Consider the following 16,503-nt stretch of genomic DNA (forward strand, 5'->3'; position numbering starts at 1 on the left):
TTACATATTATTTCTTCTGACTAACATCTATTTCAGTTACACAAACACAACAAATAGAAATAAATTGAAAACTTTCGAAGGTCATTCGGTATATTCTAATTGTTTATTGACATCTATGTGTTTCACAAGAAAAGGATAAATTTATTTAAACGTAAATTAACGTTATATACGTCGAAGGGCGATGCTTCAAAATAGCACCATAATAACCAACTAAATATCTTCAACAACAATAAATACATACCGAATAAACCAAGTTTTATAAAGGTAAGGTTTTTTACTTTACTTTCATACGGACTTTTTAGAGACAGACGGATTTTGCTGTTGTTTAAATTTAGTTTATATTATATAAGTGATATAATCAGCAATTTTCGCATGTACAAAAGCAAGTGAACGGAGCATTAAAGCAAAAATCTTCAGAATATATCAAGACCCGCCCGTTGTTATTATAATTAATCGCAGCTTGAATGTATACAAAACGATTATATCAAGCCATATTAAGCCGAATCTCTTGAAGCTAAGTACATTTCTTGCTTCTTTTAGAACCAAAATCTAAAACATTTAATAATACTCAAAATAATCAGTGCATTTTACTCCCCTTACATTTACATGTCTCCATTTCACAAACCACATCAAACAATGCATTTCTAATAGTTGTATTGAATGTGTTGAGGCAAGTCACTTTCAAAAAATAAGACACTATGAACCTAAGAACATTAATCCAATGAAAAATTGTTGATGCCTTAACACAATAACAAACTATTTTTATAATCACCCCAATTTTAGTGTAATGATATTTTACCATTACAATTGCTAGTTTAAACTGGCAATATTGTCCTTTAAAATATCATTTCAAATGCGTGTTTTTCAATTAGTAATCCAGCAGTTAAGCAAAAAAAAACTAACAATATTAAAATATACTCATGAATAAATAAATCCAGGAAAGGATATTATACAGATAATATTAAAAGTGGTTTATTAATATATTTGTAAAAATCGCTCAACAAATGTGTAAGGGCAGGAAATATTTTTAACACCCCATTACCATTTTCGCAAAAGAGTCGAGAGTCAAATAACTAGCTAAACTAAAATAGTAATTACTATTTTCAGTCAAATGCATGGTTCTACCGTTTTTTTTCAATTCGTGATGTCAGAGGAAGATGTACGAATCCTTTCCTGTATAAATTGTGAGAGAGGAAAGGACGGAGATAATTGGAGCAGTTAATTTTATTTGCGCTTATATTTATATAGTATGAGAGAGATAGAGGTGTACATTCCTTCACGTACTAACTTCAAAAAAAGAAAAGGGAAATAATAATTATTGAATACTATTAGCATGTAATCAATAATCTCATTTTAAGGGAAGTAGAATTACTTTTATATTTCAATGTATTTGGATTTGTAAAAAGGAATGGAATTTTTCTATGGAATGGAATAATACCCCACAAATGTTTTATCGTATTTTAATATGTTAATTGCTATTTTTAAATAATATACTATAATAAATATAGACAATACAATAGAACTTAAGCAAAATCTAAAAACTAAAGATGTACAAAAACCATAAATACTAAATAAAAATGAAACATATACCTAATCATAGAAAAAAAACTAATCCATGACATAATTCAAAATGATCCCACAATAAATACTATAGCTTTTTTAACTAAAGTAAATGATTTTTCTTTATTTTTGAACGGAAATATGTTTTAGCAAAAATCGAGAGAGTAATCGAAATATTACCTATTATTGCCATAAAAACAGTCAAAATTATTTTACTATTTATCATTCATAATTTTAATCTTTTTATCCTATTATATTAACAATCTAAAAAAATATCGTTCCAAAATGCTGCTATATTAATATACAATATATTGTTATTTACAAGCAAACTGCCAAAAAAATCATAAAACTATATATATTACTTATAAATCTATGTAAGCATAAATTAGGTACATTTTTGTCAAGATCGCGGCTATGACGACAGAGCCAGAATGTTAAAAAACAGTCGAATGAAACTAGTAGAACCAAAAATAGTAACCAAAAGTACACGACTGAAACAGTCGATAGTAAAAAGTAGTCAATTACTAAACAGTCGATAGTAGTTTTGTAGTGTAAAAATGTTTTTTATTATTTTTAGAATTTCCTTCATTCATTATGGTCTTCACATATCGTCTCATAACCTATAAAGTTATGACTTTATTTTAAAATAAGCAGTAAGGTTCTTCACTGCGTTCTATACGAATTCAACAAGGAAATCCCCTCATAGTATTTATAGTGCCTGTACGGTATCCTAAGAATCGTATTTTTACTGATACAAATTTTTTAGAAACAATAATTTTTTAGGATAAACAATTTAATTTTGTTTGTGATGTAAAAATCCATCATACTAGACAGATATCTGTGTTAAATTTTTGAAATAATAAATCTGTTAAAAATATTATACAAACATAATGGATAGACTAAGATAAATGTTTATTTAGCATCTCTTCCAACTTTTTAGAGGAAGATGTAACAGTGTGTTAGTTGAATTAATTTAACATATCAAATCAAATTATATCCGCTGGTAGAGCAGCTAAAAGTATCTTATTATATTTCTTACTATAAATATATAAAATCTTTTTGTACACAAGAATCTCATGAATAAATAGAACGTTAATTGTATATCTTAGCTATCTTTACACAATAAAATTGACGTTAATCATAAGCTAAGTTTAGTAATAAAAATAATATTTCAATAATAATCTAATTCCATGTTTTCCTATACCATGGTGTTCGAATTTTATGAACGTAGAGCATGAAGTTATGCACAGTAGTCATGAATTAATATGAATGTAGTAAAAAGTGCTTATTATATATTACAATCTTCGGTAATTTTAGTATGGATAACTAACTTCACATATTGTCTCATACCCTATAAAAGTATGATTTTATTTCATTATAAGCAGTAAAATTGTGCACTACGTTCTATATGAATTTAACAATGATATCCATTTGTATTGTTCATTTTGTTGATATGGTATCTTATAAAACATATTATTACTAGTATAGACATTTTAGAAGTGATGATTTCAATCTTGTTTCAAAAAGTGTAAAAAAAATTTCAGGAAATATTTTTGGAGTTTCCTTCATTTATTATGACCTTCACATATCACCTCATAATCCATAAAGGTATGATTTTATTTTATAATAAACAGTGAAGTTATTCATTGCGTTCTATACAAATTCAACAAGGAAATCCACTTGTACTATTTATAGTCGCTGAATGGCATCCTGAGGATCGTATTAATACTGATACAAAGTATTTAAAAACAACGATATTTTAGGATAAACAATTTAATTTTAAAGTTACTACATTGCAAAAAACTAATATCATACGCCGGTTTTTATAAGGTGATTAGATGCATTTAGTTTGTGCATGTTTAAAAACACCAAAATATGGCGCCAAAACAAACGCGACTAAACAAATAGGAGCGACCCGGTGGCCGGGCCATTAGCTCACGCAGTCGTCACTTCAATTTCGACTCGGTTTCGGAGCTGGTCGGTGGCGTTCGATAGACGTCGGCGTCGCGACGTTGCCCGCCAGCCTTCGACGAAACGCGCCGTCCTGGCCTCGCCCCCCGTTCCCCGCCCCACCGCCTCGGTGGGCGGAGTCATCGCTTGTCCGGAGCCACGAAAAGTGAGGATCAATTCTACTTATTTAATACAGCTTTCGTATTAGGAGCGTGTATATAGTTAGGAATCCACGGTAAACCGATTTACGCTTAAACTCTCGGTTTTATCTCGCTCTAAGTACCCCGGCTTAACTCCGTATTGTGCTGTTTGACTAAGTGAACAAATAGATGAGAACAGTGATATATATTGACTTTGGTTGGTGTGCTACCGGAGATTATCTTCTTGTTGTTTATTAGCTCGGCATCTACTTTTATTTTCTCGTTTTCGGTTTTTGGCCAAGGTGAGTTCGTTAGCGGTTGTTTACCAGCCGCCATGTTTGTTTACCGTTGTGTGATGACCCTCAAGGTCCCATCTGCATAAACCACGTAGTGTTACCTCTCGAACAATATCTACTACTAACAACCTTAGACATAGTCAGTTTTTCTCGATAGGTGTTACAGTTTCATTGAAATCTCAGACTAACTTGCATGTTATAGGTATCAAAATCGTGTTATTGCAACTCCTAATTTTCTTTAAATTATCAAAAATCAAAAATCTACTGATGTTTTAGATTTAAAATAACTATTTACAAACACAAAGTAAATGTTTATGCACTACCTGATCTATTCAACAATGATTTGCTATTTGTTGATGTCAGTAATACAATTTACCAAATTAAATTGCATGTTCAACTAATAACATTAAAAAAAACTACTTCTGACTCTGTAGAAACACTTCAAGCATATTAAAAATATCTACATAACTGTCAGTCCCAAATTAATTATTTCTCTAATTGCTAAAAATTACTAAGATATAAATGACAGACCAAGATTATCAATATTTCTTCAATAACCAGTCTATTTTGATAAAAATTTAGCAGCAACGAGTCCTCAAAACCTTTGAAAAATCCCTCTTATCTTCCGAAAATGATATATATTAATATATTAAATATATTTTAAAAACGAATATATACAATTATTGTCTTGAATTAGATATTTTTATGAGATAAATCCTAGTTTAAATGTATCTCTTTGTTTTTATTAAATCAATTTATATAAATTCCAACTAAGTTGTATAACAACCACTAAAAGCTCGAAACTATACTGTTTTATCTATTAATTTGTTTGTAAACTTAATGTTACATTTTTAAAATAATAAATCTGTCAAAATATTATACAAAAATCGATGATAAACCAAGGTATAAGGTTTATTGAGCATCTATTCTAATCTGTTAAACTTTTTAGAGGAAGATATTTGAGTTTTCTAAATTAAAATACATATTACAGTTACTAAAATGAAAATATTAGATGTTTAAATCATCAATAAACATAATGGCTGTTCCAAATTACCCCTTTTTATTTATGTATACATAGGACAAACGATAAATCATTGTTTATTCAGTTATCATTATGTTAATTGCCAATTTTTGTATTAATTTGACATATGAAATCAAATTATATCCGCTGGTAGAAGTATATAAAGTATATAAAATAATTTTGTACACAAGAATCTTATGCTGTATGTACGGAGATATTAAGAATTTGTTTAATAAATAGAAATTTAATTGCATTTTTGAGGGATCTTTACACAATATAGTTGATATTAATCATAAACCTAGTTAAGTAATAAAAATAACATTTTCATAATAATCTAATTCCATGTTTTCTTATACCATAATCATCGAATTTTATGAATATATAGCATCAAATTGTGTAATACTAGTAGCAATCATGAAACAATATGAATGTAGTTAAAGTGTTTATTATATTTTACTATCTTCGGTAATTTTAGTATGGATTACTAACAAAAACTTGGTAAGTTTCTGTACATATTTCAGTAAAATTAAATTAATTATATCAAATTCCTTTTAAAATATTTTCAATATTCATTATTTCTATATTATACAACCATTTATATAACGACAATAGCCAAAATATATTTTACTAATTAACTAATTTTAGTTTTAGAGCGTCGATTTCTTATAGTTAAATTCAAACAGTATCAAATTGGGTGTTCTCTGAATCAGATATTAATTATAAACATTTACTAGCTCTAATACATAATTCAACTAGTTATTAAACACTTTAGGCTATGCTAGATATTTTATACTCATTTGTCACACTGATTTATATATTTATTTAGTGTATAGTAATTATATTCAATTTATGTATATATTGGAAATATTTAGTCCAATTTAAACCAACTACCTATTTTAGCTACTTACTGTACGAAATTATTATCTATTGGAACAAATTTTAATTTTAATATTAGCAATCGCAATAATTTTAACTTGGCATGATCTATATAAAATTTCCCACTATATATAGACCAATTCCCTTTAAATTTATAAGAGATAATATTAATTTACATAAGAAACCTATTTTAATCTATTATATCTATGTTGATTTAATAAATGGCTGTTAGTAATAAATGAAAGGATTAAAATACTATTTCTGCTTCAATAAATCTTTGTCAATAGACTGGCTACTTTTATGGAAGGCGTTCGTGATTGATTTCCAATAAATAACGAACCCGATACCGTGTTTATTGCTTTTAGTATGTAAATATTGGACAGGTATTTAAAAGAGAATTCTGATATAAGATATAAGTATGACGGTGAAATATTGATATACAAAGAAATATAAATAGAAATCAATGTTAATTATAATAGTAATAACAACATCAAGCTTTAAAATCAAAACGTAACGTGTTAGTAAATAAAATAATTACAGACATTTTAGGAGGGTCTTTGGGTAATTTATTGAATGAAGCTATGTTTCCCTTAACTCTTTATTAATAACACTAACTATTATACAACTAATTAACTAATGACAATATATGAATGTTTGATTATTGAAAGGATGATTGTTGATTGAATGTAAGATGCTTGGACGTCGAGAGATGAATGCATCTCCTATCTATTTTTCTGCGTGTCCTTGGTCGCTTTAGTCAATCTTATTCTGTGGCCAGTTGGCGATAAGAAGAGGAGGCCTGACGTCACCACAATATATTTAAAAATTTTCTATTTTATGTTTATTGGAATCGCAATTAATAAGCGAATGATTCTATAACTTAATTAAATGATTACTTTTAAAAGACTTTCATATACATGAACTAATTAAGGAAGTTAGGAAAACCATGGCAAAAAATGTAGAAATTAAAGAACAGAAAATATAAATAGAATAAAATTGGTAGTGATACAAAAAGCAATCAATTCTTAAAATTATTTATTAATGTATTGTTACTAGTCTTTGCTGTTAGTTACCTACAATTTGTTTTTATGATCTTTTAAAACTAGGTATTTATTCAGTAGAGACCATTGGTCCATATTTAAGATTTTGTTCTTCTTTTTCTATTAAATTCATATCACTGCTTCTGTACAAGTTCAGATTATTTGATTTTTCTCAAATTTGCATTCTACTTTAATGTTCAATAACTGGAAATAAAAATTTTTTTAGTAATTGCAGAGAAATTCATAATTGTATTGTTCTTTGTTTTTATTCAAACCATAATGTTGACATTCATTACACAATTGTTGAATTTGTTGAAACAAATTTTATTAGCCATAAGTACGTAGACTTATGTTATCATTGGTTATTTTATTCTACTAACATTAACCTTCAAAACTACACAAATTACTTTCCGCCAAAATAATAGTTTTATAGATATATAATACAATTTATATAATATTTTGAATATATCGAGTTTTGTTCTTAAAAACGTGCTTTAGCGACATGCATAAGTTGCGGTGGGGTGCTGATAGAGACTTGCGGTGGGTACGCTCCAATCACAAGATTATGTAAAACTTGGTGATTATAACGTTCAAGACAAAGAATGCCCTGAAGATCCTGCAATTTCAGGAGATATTGGACGAAGACCCTACATAAACTCAAAAACAATTGACAGAACAGTTAAATGTGAGCCGAGTAGCTGTATTGCCTCCACGTTGCTGTAATTTAATAACCTTATTTCATATTTTAAGGGGAAATCTTGGATCACTTCGTATATACATTTAATTTCGAGGTCATCGTGCAGCTCTTCATTGAATTTCAATGAATTCATTTCATTGAATCATGTTTTTATGCAACCCCAAGTATCCAAATTAGCTATGATTAACTGATAATCCAATCTCTTTGATTTTAGGTCATTAGTTGAGAGTATCTTCCTACTAACCGGTACAGTTGATTGACTTTGAGTCTAATCTGGTCGGCTTTTTGTTTAACATTTTTTAATATGGAAAGATATGGAGCTATTAAGCTGTAGCTATTGTCAAGTCTCTAAGTTGTAGTTGTAGATCTTATTGATCGCTACTTGTACTTTTTGTATAGCCACATCTTATGCCTCGATAATTGTGTCGTTGGCAAATGTTCCAAGTACCCTTTCTTTTGTTATTGTTATATGAGCAGTATAGAAGTTTTGAGAATGCCCCTTTATGTAAGACTAATAAAATCTTCTAAATTTTCTTTCGAAAAGATATTCCAGTAGTCGACAGTATATAATTTAATCCAAAATGCCATACCCGGTCAAAAACTTATTAGGCGCCCAGGAATATTGCAGAGCAGTATTTTTTTGAATGTCTTTTCAACATCCGCTGTTACTTTTTGCACCTCGTCGATTGTCGAGTGGTGATTTCGAATCTAAACTGGAAATATGTTATTTCTATAAATGGTTTAAAATGTTTTAACAGAAGTTTTTCAAATAATTGCAAGTAGCAGCGAAATAGGCCTGTAAGATTCAACTTGTTCTGCCGATTTGTCAGGTACAAACAAGAGTGAGGCCTATAAATACAGAATATAAAGTGATCTAACGAAACACGAGCAAAACAGGGACCTTCAATAAAAATTAAATTAATAGATACAGTAAAAAGGACGAAAAAAAAGTCTTTAAACAATTAATTTCGTTATTATTCGACGCTACAAAAGCTCGACTAGCTCACCGACGATCGTTTAACATCTCCATCAAATATTAAAAAGCAATAAACGCGATTGTTCGCTAACAATAATTCTTTTATAAATATTATTTTATTTGAAATAAAACCAACGACTAAAAAATTATTATTGGTTTAAAATTTTCTCAATTATTTATGAAACAAAACGGGGCTTAGGGGCCATTCAATCGCTCGCCGTTCCTGTTTATTTTGTATTTTATTATAAATGCCCGTAAGCTCCGTAACAATAATGGTAAATATTTCGTTTAGCGTTTTAAAATTTGTTTAAATTGGCCATTTAATTACTCTTGCATATTTTATTCCGTTTTGTTTGTTTATTCATGTAAAATGAACATCGGACAAATAAACGAATCCCGGTTTTATATAATTCAATTATCGGGAAAGCGATTTTATTTTGTAATGTTATCGTTTTTAATTAAGAAAAATATACTTTTGAAATTATCAAAATATTTTAGTTATGTTGTTTGTATAGGTATCGTCGAATGAAATATATTATTTAAAAATATTTTAAAATATTATCAATTATATGATATATATATATATATATATATATATATATATATATATAAAGATCAAAAAATGCGTTCCTTACATTTTTTCTGTCTCTGCTCAGTCTTCTTGTGCTATGTGTCCTCGCCAACTGAGTCTTCTTTCTATGTGCTCTTCTATTGATTCAATACTGATGTCTCATCCTGTCCATCTTTGCCACATCATTGACCCCTCCGAGGCATTTCATTTTTGCTGCTTGTATTTTACTTTCATCTCTCTTTAACAATACCCACATCTTGCAACCCAATATTAGGATTATTTTGTGAATTGCCTTGTACACTTCCTTTTTTTTACCATTTATAACGAAGTAAAAATTCATGCTTTTTCCAACTCTGATATTAATTTCAATCTCCTGGCTTCCATTATTTCTATTTCTACAACCAGATACTTAAGTGCATTTATTTGTTATATTCTAACATCTACAATTTGGATATGTATTGCCTCTGACTTTCCCATAACCATGACTTCCATTTGTGAGTGATGAACGATTTTCTCAAAGTATTTTGGTAATCATATCAAAGTAAATATTTTCTTTTGAAGCTATACCTGAATATGATATCTGAATCCATTATATGATCACTGAAATGTAATTTACTATATTTCATGTAGTTGTTCTAAGACTTTACAAAATGTGGTTAGACGTTGTTTTGTTTTAAAATGCATTTTTCTGATAAGAATTATAGTTTATTTCAGAGTTCAACAATAACGCATCAAATAGAACCTACAACGATCTCTCATTCGTCATAATGGCTGCGGTTTGGACTCCCAGTATTTGGATACGTCGTGGTTTATTTCCAATTTTGCTATTTCTTGCCCTCGATGTTATATTTAGTGTTCATGAACTTTTAATATGATTCATTATAACTTGTGTGATTTAAGTCACCCTTACCATTTGCTTCTACTAACAATCAACTACATATTTATTCAATTACCTCTCTGATACCTTTCTTGTTAAAATATCAGAATAGTTACAATTTTCATAAATTATTGACTTTATATGAGCTGCACTTACCTAAATATTACTAATATTAATAACACTTCACAAGATACAAGGCCCTCAGAAATATCATAGTTATTTATTATGATTTATATGTAAATTTATTATGTATTATTCACTCTGTTAATGCTAATATTTTGGCAACACATAATATTAATTATTTTTAAAATAACTCTGAGTGTAAACTGTGAATTTGACGCCATCCGACGGTTTTAAACACTACTTCTACTGCTGATTCACATTATTCCTAAAAATAGGAACAGGTCTTCCTTTATTGTACATTATTTTTTAGTTTTGGTTTGTGGAATAGCATCCTGATAAATTATCGACAACTAAACCTAATATCTTAAATTAACCTCAAGTATTTTTGAAATATTGTTGTTCTCTTAATATGAATGTAGTAATTTTGCGGTAGATTGAATTTTGCTCTCTGGAGGTCTAATTTTCATATCCACAATAATTATTGTTCAGTTTTTAATTGTTAATATATTGGCTCTTACTAATTTACACAATTTTTGTGGCGACAATAAAAATCCACCGCTTTTAAGAACTTCTTAACATCTAGAGCGCAACTGAAAGTTGAGTCATATATCATCAATTGATGAACTAGTGACAGTCTTATTTCTCAATGTTTTCATGCAGGACTTTTCCATTTTTCTTAGGGTAAAATCTATTAATTGTAATTGATCTGTCAGTGTGGACGAAAGAACGAGATTTGATGGTTTTAACTTCGCATGGAACTTTTTTCTTTCGATAACGTCTCTATCGATAAAGTTTAATATTTCAACAAAATTTAAATATAATCACAAAAACATTCAAAGCAATATTGGATAAAATAATTCTCATGATTTTAGAGTATATTTATGATTTATCTTGATTGTCGTTGAACAACTATTTTCATTAGTTAGTAATTTTCGACAAGGCTTGTTTGTTTGTTTTTCCATTTGCACATTACCTGAAGTCTGTGTTTTTATATTTTATGACTATCAAAATGAGGTAATTCTCTTATTTTTCAACTATTACAATGGATAAAATCGTTGGAAATTCGAGTTCACTACTAAGCAGCTTTAGTATACCTGATTATTATAAGCTTATTCAATAGTATTTTTGAATGAAGCTCGTATTACAATAATTCGTTATTTGCATTGCTCATCAATGAAAACTATCGCACAGAATCAAACTCTGTACGACGCCGGTTGATCGAAGCGCCATCTTCTCGCTAAACGCTTCAATTTTGATCGGAAAGCCGATTAGAAAAAGAGGCGAATTCACACGTTAAGAAGATTAGTTCGGAATGCTACTAAATCCCGGGATTCTCGCAAAGACTATTATCATTATATTATGATTATATTGGATTTACTAGTGCCGTTTTGGCCTCGTAATTCAGTCCATGCCGGTCTCTATAACCATTCGGATGTGTCTGCAAGTTTCGCTCGAGCGTAGTGTTAATTAATAATATTTTTTGTGTCAGTGTGTGTGTGAAAAATGGACGTTTCTTTCTGTGGTGATTTATCCTTTGTTCTGCGTGGTACTCTTAATTTATGGTAATTGGTTATATTGTGTTAGTTTGTAAACGACTTTTAACCATGGCTTTTCAACGTTTTGGTACGTGGACATAACAATAAGTGATATATTTGTTTATCTAAAGAGTATCAAATTCTTGAAACGAGCGATCAGACACTACCTGGATTTAGTATTTATTTTACATCAAATAATAGTGAAATGTTATTAAATTTCGCTGAAACTATCTCACAAACATATCATTTATGAGTCATCCTTTTTAGTTGATCTGGAGTTACTTTGAAATTTGATGGCAGGATTTTAGTTTCCTGCTCACATATTAAGCTGAATTCATGTTCAAATACTACCTTTTATTCTGTAATATAATTTTAAATGTTAAATGTCATAACGTGTAAGATGATCTTCCGTGATGATTTCGTTTGGTTTCATCTTTCAACTCTTCGTTCTAGTACTTCTAACTCTTCAGTTAAACAAGTCGATTGTCAATATTATCTAAATATCTACTTCATTAATACTATGTTACTCAATTCCGACGTGGTTTATCCCAAATTATGGGAACTATTATTTTAATTATAACCACTTTAACAACACCAACTTTTAAGGTAATTCATCAACAGACTCTTGTTCAATAGTAATATATTTAGGTCAATGCTCCTCTAATTTCATAAAACCTTTTTTGGAATGTTTCTTCCAAAGCTTCTTTATTTGAGCCAAACCTTTATTAGAGCCAGTAAGATTTAGTTCAACTTGATCATTCAAAATGCTGTTCATTCATTAAAAATTGTTCTATACCACTGTAATGTTTAAACTAAATGCCAAATTGTCGTTTGAAAGTTAAAACTACTATATATATTTACATTATAGGATTTGCATTCTGTTTTTTGGGCTTCACTATTGAAATTAATTTGCTAAGTTTCCATCTCATTTTTGATCAACTATTTCTATGATTATTTAAGTGTTATATTTAACGTTACTAATATTAACGAGCACTGTGTAAACCACCAGTTCCACCGTTTCAAAAAAAAACACCAACACAAACCGAAATGTTTAATCTATATTTGATAACTTTATATATTGATTCCAATAATTTTGACTATTATTTTATAAGTTTTAAATAACATGAAACAAAATTGAACCGTTATTATTACATTTTTTTACTTTTAATCATTAGCCATCTTCTATTTTACTTTGTCTCTAGATATTCTTAGATATCTTCCAGGAAGTCCTTGTTGTTTAGTCACAATAGATCTCAGGAATTGAGAGAACAGTATTTTCCCCTGTCAATTAAATCACCAAACATCTAGGTAATAAATACAAAATGAAATGATTGTCTCCTGTTTATTTTTTTAACAAAAAATTATATATATATATATATATATATATATATATATATATATATAATATGTACATGTTTCCCTATAGATATTAAAATAATTTATCCAGAGTCACTAGTAACAGCGAAGCATATATTGATTTATGACCACTACTAATCCTCTCATTTGATAGCAAGTACATGGCCATTACCATTTCTACAATTAGTAAACTAAATGCAATCGTCCACTAATCCTAATTACCCACATTTTTTTCCGAACAAAAAACTCATTTTGCTTCACCCTTGCGTTACGTTAGTTGAAGCTTATTTTAATAATATTTTTACGAAACTATAACGTTTAATTCAAAAACAATACTTAAAGTACTTTGGAATATTGTTATTCGGAATAATAATTGAAGTTTACTGACTTATATCACTTTTAAGAATAATTCTACCATTATATATACAAGAATAAATATTTTAATCTAGTTAGTATTTCTTTAAAAAGAAACTTTGAAACATAACAAGTAATCATTCACATCATAATTATTACCATTATCAAAATTAAATATGAATTTAATATATAACTTACATAATCTATATCTAGAAATTTACATTATGCTTTTTGAAAGCTTTGTTTTTGATTTAAAATGTTTATGAAAGGTTTTTCTAAGTTATCTTTACACTTCCGTAATATATATATAGTACTAATGCTTGAATATGTTCAATGCATTCTTCATCTTACATTCAATATGAAACATTTTTATTTTAAATTATGCCTATTTTTAAAAAGATTATGTAGTTTTGGTGTCTACAAAAAAGTTTTTACCTAGGTATATTGTGAGCAAAATTTCAAACAGAAACAGCTACACAACTGATATCTTTTTTCATATGGCGCAAAAAAAGGTTATATTGCTTTTTAAAAAATGGTATTTAGTAGTGAAAATTACTTAGAAAATATCAATAATAAAATCATGATAATATGATCCATATTACTTTTATTCTCATTCTGCTATTTTTCATTATACATGTAGGCTTCCATAGCAACATTTAAGGCCTTCGGCTCTCTTCCGAACTATGCTACGCTTTTTCTAGTTTTTTCTTTGTCAGAATATATATCCTTAATGTTAGAATACACACTGATTGATACACCGATTATATCGACCCTCCAACATTTTGATACCATTTTTGTAGTACGATTTGTTCAAAATAGGCCTCATCCGTCATCCCAGCGAGCATTCTTCTGAGGTCTGAGAGCAGGAAATAGTCGCGGGGGGCGAGATATAGAGAATAAGGTGGGTAAGGAAGCAATTCGAAGCCCAATTCATGGATTTTTGACATCGTTTTCACTGACTTTTGACACGGTGAATTGTCTTGGTGAAGTAGCACTATCTTTTTTTTCAAATGCGGCCGTTTTTCGGCGAGTTCGTCCTTCAAACGGTCCAATAGTGCTATGTAATAGTCACTGTTGATGGTCCTTCCTTTTTCAAGGTAGTCAATGAAAATTATTTCTTGCGCATCCCAAAATACAGACGACATAAACTTGCCAGCCGACGGTAGCATTTTCCCACACTTTGGAGCGGGTTCATCGTGTGCAGTCCACTCTGATGACTGTCGATTGGACTTCGGAGTGAAATGATGGAGCTATGTTTCATCCATTGTCACATATCGACGCAAAAACTCGGGTTTATTACGCTTCTTCATCATCAAACACTGCTCCGAATCATCAACTCATCGTTGTTTTGGTCAAAAGTAAGCTCGTGCGGCACCCACTTTGCACAGAGCTTTCTCATACCCAAATATTCATGAATGATATGATGTACACGTCCAGCTGATATTTTTAGAGTGTCTGCTATTTCATTCAATTTCTATTTACGGTCATTCAAAATTTTGTGGATTTTTTTAGTGTTTTCGTCGGTAACAACCTTTTTTGTGCGTCCACTGCGTTCACCGTCTTCGGTGCTCATTTCACCACGTCTAAACTTAACATACCATTCCTTGATGGTTGATTTTCCTGGGGCAGTGTCCGGAAACTCGGCATTAAGCCAAATTTTTGCTTCAACTGTATTTTTTCCTTCAAAAAGCCATATTTTATCAACACGCGAAATTCCTTTTTATCCATCTTTTTCACAATAACAAAAGTTGCTTCACTCAAAATGCTATAATTAACAAAGTAATGATCCGACAGCTTTCAAATTTACACATGCACCTTTTGAGGGTTAGGGCTAACTAAAAAATATGTGGATTTAATTCTAGTAGCGCCATCTATTTGTCAGGCCGCGGACTTTTCAATTGACCTGTTACAACTAACAATCAAGTGAATAAACCAAAAATGAAAGAGATTACAGTGACCTCAGTCGCTATATCACAGTGTTAGAAATTATGCCATGCATAGAAAGCTTAGCAGTGCTCATTTCAGAAAATTTATCTAATTCTCATTATTAACCAAAAAGTATTTTGACGTTATATAAGACAATAAAACATTAAAGGCATTCTAAATAGATATAACTTTTTAAGTTAATGTTCAAATAGCAAACAGATATTTTTAAATACATGTTTCTATTTCATTGTTGACTAAAAATTCTCTGGAAAATGTCTGAATCAGTCGACATCAATTATCAAAGTGACCAAAAACAATGCAAAAATACAAGACTCGTGTTTATAAAAACAAATATAAAACCGGCAATTAATTAAATGATCCTTTTAATTATATTAGAGACAACCCGTTTGTTTCTACTAAATAAACGTTAACCACCCCGAGCTTAAAAAATATTAAACAAACATTGTACGAACACTCCTACACGCATAAACACATACACATATATAATATTTAGTTAATTAACGAACTGTGAAACTTTATTAGTTTAAGCTGCTCGAGGTACTAATTTTTCCATGTATTTTTGCTTTTGCTTTTGTTCCCCTTTGTAGTTTTTGATGTAGCGAGAGCGTTTAATGACGGCTCTGGCTGTTTTTTTTTGTGCGTGGTTGGATTTAAATTCGAACGCCGTTTTGCGAGGAAAGTTTCAAAATTAATATTCGGCCCGGATGTATAAAACGTTTTTTGTGTTTGTTAATCGTTTGATATACTCAAACGTACGACTGTACGATAGTGTGGTAATATATTTCTGATGGATTTAATAGTTTTCAAAGTTAACAAACGATATATATAGTATATTCAAAGTTTTTTTAGTAATGCATCATGGATATTTGTGACGTTGAAATATTGCAATATTGCCGAATTAACTCTGAGTTTTATTTTAGTTCGGCTTTGACATACAACGAAATTCTAATCTAAATAACATAATTGAACAAAAATGTTATCAAATATAATTTACTTTAACTTTATAGTACAACTAATACATATAATATCGAAGGACTTAAGGCTGCAATTAAGATCACAGGTATAATAGTTTGAAGGTTAGACTTGTTTTGTTTACATTTTACTCTTTTCCACACCATCCATGAAGTAGAGTTTCTAGGCGTATTTTTTTGATGTAGTGTAATTCCCATGGAGGCCTTAATCCA

At 29.5% G+C, this 16,503-nt stretch overlaps 1 protein-coding gene across 2 annotated transcripts in view; it reads left to right on the top strand.

The window, feature by feature from the left end:
* Positions 1-3,811: 3,811 nt before the first annotated feature.
* Otd-2 (orthodenticle-2) overlaps positions 3,812-16,503 on the top strand; it is a 53,640-nt gene continuing 40,948 nt past the window's right edge. For both annotated transcript variants that reach the window (XM_076408029.1, XM_076408030.1), the window contains exon 1: positions 3,812-3,952. The gene's annotated coding sequence lies outside the window, so the exon portion shown is untranslated. The remainder of the gene's footprint in view (positions 3,953-16,503) is intronic.

The sequence above is a fragment of the Rhynchophorus ferrugineus genome, unplaced genomic scaffold (genome assembly GCF_030347505.1).
Source record: "Rhynchophorus ferrugineus isolate W39M unplaced genomic scaffold, kcgeb_rfMv2 rfM6, whole genome shotgun sequence".
NCBI lineage: Eukaryota > Metazoa > Arthropoda > Insecta > Coleoptera > Curculionidae > Rhynchophorus > Rhynchophorus ferrugineus.